Raw genomic sequence first — 4,655 nt, forward strand, 5'->3', positions numbered from 1 at the left:
TGAGGGGTAACGGTTAGCTTCATCTATGGGGTAGTGTGCCTTACGGATATGTGCATCCTTCGGGAGCATTAGACTGATATGTGCATCCTTCGGGAGCACTAGACTGATATGTGCATCCTTCGGGGGCACTAGACTGATATGTGCGTCCTTCGGGAGCACCAGACTGATATGTGCATCCTTCGGGGGCACTAAACTGATATGTGCATCCTTCGGGAGCACTAGACTGATATGTGCATCCTTCGGGAGCACTAGACTGATATGTGCATCCTTCGGGAGCACTAGACTGATATGTGCATCCTTCGGGAGCACTAGACTGATATGTAGGGTACCCCCGAATAGGAAGTTAACTGTTGTCCCCTAACGGGCCCAGTAGTGGGTCCCTTACTGGGTATGTTTATACTCACCCTTTCTCTTCTTTAACTTTTCAGGTAGGGGTACAGCGAGGGGCAGACCGACGAGAGGCAGGAAGGATGCGTGAAGGCCATATGGACGCGTCTGGTTTTCTTATCGCTTCCGCTATGTATTTTGTCTGAATATTTTGACTTGTGATTTTGAACTGGTGCCTTGATATTTTTATTTTGTGACTTTCTTGATTTATTTAAAATAGGGCCCGAAACTGTCTTTTGTAAGGTTTCTAATGTTTTAATGAATCGTAACTGGTCTGTTTTAAATTTTATGTTGAATGGTCGAGTTTTGGTATTTGGTAGTGACCTCAGCTTAGTCCGGAAAAGTTGGGTCGTTACAGTTGGTATCAGAGCCAAGTTTTAGGTTCTGTAGACTGACTTATAATGTGAGTCTGTGTTTTGTGTCCTTATGGCTGAAACGATCCTTGCCGCTCGTCAGGTACGCTCTCATGAAAGTATATGTATAACTCTACCTGCATTACCTTACCTAAGTTAAACTGCAAATTCAATTACCATTTATGACTAAAGGAATCGTTGGTGGTTGTTAGGGAAATGCCACCAAGGAGAGGTGCACGTAGGGGTGGTCGAGGAGGCCGAGGAAGGGGAGCAGGACGCGTTCAGCCTGAGGTGCAGCCTGTAGCCCAAGCCCCTGACCCGGCTGCGCCAGTTACTCATGCGGACCTAGCCGCTATGGAGCAGAGGTTTAGAGATTTGATTATGCAGATGCGGGAGCAGCAGAAGCCTGCCTCGCCAACTCCGGCGCCAGCTCCAGCACCAGTTCCTGCTCCAGCTCCGGCTCCGGTACCAGTTGCGCCCCAGTTTGTGCCGGATCAGTTGTCGGCAGAGGCTAAACATCTGAGGGATTTCAGGAAGTATAATCCCACGACGTTCGATGGGTCTTTGGAGGACCCCACCAGGGCTCAGATGTGGTTATCGTCCTTGGAAACCATATTCCGTTACATGAAATGCCCTGAGGATCAGAAGGTTCAGTGTGCTGTTTTTATGTTGACTGACAGAGGTACTGCATGGTGGGAGACTATAGAGAGAATGCTAGGTGGTGATGTGAGTCAGATCACGTGGCAGCAGTTCAAGGAGAGTTTCTATGCGAAATTCTTCTCCGCCAGTTTGAGAGATGCCAAGCGGCAGGAGTTTCTGAACTTAGAGCAGGGTGACATGACAGTGGAGCAGTATGATGCGGAGTTTGACATGTTATCCCGCTTTGCTCCCGAGATGATAGCGACCGAGGCGGCCAGAGCTGATAAGTTTGTTAGAGGCCTCCGACTGGACATTCAGGGTTTGGTCCGAGCTTTCAGACCCGCTACTCATGCCGATGCACTGTGCCTGGCAGTGGATCTCAGTTTACAGGAGAGGGCTAACTCGTCTAAGACCGCTGGTAGAGGTTCGACGTCGGGACAAAAGAGGAAGGCTGAGCAGCAGCCTGTTCCAGTGCCACAGCGGAATTTCAGACCGGGTGGTGAGTTTCGCAGCTTCCAGCAGAAACCTTTTGAGGCAGGGGAGGCTGCCAGAGGGAAGCCGTTGTGTACCACTTGTGGGAAGCACCATTTGGGCCGTTGCTTATTCGGGACCAGGACCTGCTTTAAGTGCAGGCAAGAGGGTCATACAGCTGATAGATGCCCGTTGAGAGTCACGGGGATCGCGCAGAATCAGGGAGCAGGTGCTCCACATCAGGGTAGAGTCTTTGCTACCAACAGGACTGAGGCTGAGAAGGCAGGCACAGTAGTGACAGGTACGCTCCCAGTGTTGGGGCATTACGCCTTAGTTTTATTTGATTTGGGTTCGTCACATTCTTTTATCTCTTCCGCATTCGTGTCGCATGCCCGCTTAGAGGTAGAGCCCTTACACCATGTTCTGTCAGTATCTACTCCTTCCGGGGAATGTATGTTGTCGAAGGAAAAGGTGAAGGCATGTCAGATTGAGATAGCAGGCCATGTGATTGAAGTAACACTGATAGTTCTGGATATGCTGGACTTTGATGTAATCCTGGGTATGGATTGGTTGGCCGCTAACCACGCCAGCATAGATTGTTCACGTAAGGAGGTAACGTTTAACCCTCCCTCGATGGCCAGTTTTAAATTTAAGGGAGGAGGGTCAAAGTCGTTGCCTCAGGTAATCTCAGCCATCAGGGCCAGTAAACTGCTCAGTCAGGGTACTTGGGGTATCTTAGCGAGCGTGGTGGATACTAGAGAGGCCGATGTATCCCTGTCATCAGAACCAGTAGTGAGGGACTATCCGGACGTTTTTCCTGAGGAACTTCCAGGGTTACCTCCGCACAGGGAGGTTGAGTTTGCCATAGAGTTGGAGCCGGGCACGGTCCCTATATCCAGAGCCCCTTACAGAATGGCCCCCGCAGAACTGAAAGAACTGAAGGTACAGTTACAGGAATTGCTTGATAAGGGATTCATTCGACCGAGCGTGTCGCCTTGGGGTGCGCCAGTCTTATTCGTTAAGAAGAAGGACGGATCGATGCGTCTGTGCATTGACTATAGGGAGTTGAACAAAGTAACCGTAAAGAACAGATATCCCTTGCCCAGGATTGACGATCTATTTGACCAGTTACAGGGAGCCACAGTGTTCTCTAAGATTGATCTTCGGTCGGGATACCATCAGCTGAGAATTAAGGATGAGGATGTACCGAAGACAGCATTTCGTTCCAGATATGGACACTACGAGTTTATTGTGATGTCTTTTGGTTTGACGAATGCTCCGGCAGTGTTTATGGACTTGATGAACAGAGTGTTTAGGGAGTTCCTAGATACTTTTGTGATTGTGTTTATCGACGATATCTTGATATACTCCAAGACGGAGGCCGAACACGAGGAGCATTTACGTATGGTTTTGCAAACACTTCGGGATAATAAGTTGTATGCAAAGTTCTCGAAATGCGAGTTTTGGCTGAAGCAGGTGTCCTTTCTGGGCCACGTGGTTTCTAAGGATGGAGTCTCTGTGGATCCAGCTAAGATAGAGGCAGTCACCGGTTGGACCCGACCTTCCACAGTTAGTGAGGTTCGTAGCTTTCTGGGTTTAGCGGGCTATTATCGACGGTTTGTAGAGAACTTCTCCCGTATAGCTACTCCTCTTACTCAGTTGACCAGAAAGGGAGCTCCTTTTGTTTGGAGCAAGGCATGTGAGGACAGTTTCCAGACCCTTAAACAGAAGCTAGTTACCGCGCCGGTTCTTACTGTACCTGACGGTTCTGGCAGTTTCGTGATTTATAGTGATGCTTCCAAGAAGGGTCTGGGTTGTGTTTTGATGCAGCAGGGTAAGGTGGTCGCTTATGCATCTCGTCAGTTGAAGAGTCATGAGCAGAACTACCCTACACATGATCTAGAGTTGGCAGCAGTGGTTTTTGCTTTGAAAATATGGAGGCATTATTTATATGGTGAAAAGATACAGATATTCACAGATCATAAGAGCTTGAAATACTTCTTTACTCAGAAAGAATTGAATATGAGACAGCGAAGGTGGCTTGAGTTAGTGAAGGATTACGATTGTGAGATACTGTATCATCCGGGCAAGGCAAATGTGGTAGCTGATGCTCTTAGTAGAAAGGTGTCCCATTCAGCAGCACTTATTACCCGGCAGGCCCCATTGCATCGGGATCTCGAGCGGGCTGGGATTGCAGTGTCAGTGGGGGCAGTTACTATGCAGTTAGCCCAGTTGACGGTACAGCCGACCTTGAGGCAGAGGATCATTGATGCTCAGAGTAACGATCCTTATCTGGTTGAGAAACGTGGCCTAGCAGAGGCAGGGCAAACGGCTGAGTTCTCGTTATCCTCTGATGGTGGACTGTTGTTTGAGAGGCGCCTCTGTGTCCCGTCAGATAGTGCGGTTAAGACAGAATTATTATCTGAGGCGCACAGTTCCCCATTTTCCATGCACCCAGGTAGTACGAAGATGTATCAGGACTTAAAGCGGGTTTATTGGTGGCGTAACATGAAAAGGGAAGTAGCAGAATTTGTTAGTAAATGTTTGGTGTGCCAGCAGGTTAAGGCACCAAGGCAGAAACCAGCGGGTTTATTACAACCTTTGAGCATACCGGAATGGAAGTGGGAGAACGTGTCCATGGATTTCATTACAGGGCTACCGAGAACTCTGAGGGGATTTACAGTGATTTGGGTTGTGGTGGACAGACTTACTAAATCAGCGCACTTCGTTCCGGGTAAATCCACCTATACTGCTAGTAAGTGGGCACAGTTGTACATGTCTGAGATAGTGAGATTACACGGAGTG

The sequence above is a fragment of the Cucumis melo genome, chromosome 1, assembly GCF_025177605.1.
Source record: "Cucumis melo cultivar AY chromosome 1, USDA_Cmelo_AY_1.0, whole genome shotgun sequence".
Lineage (NCBI taxonomy): Eukaryota > Viridiplantae > Streptophyta > Magnoliopsida > Cucurbitales > Cucurbitaceae > Cucumis > Cucumis melo.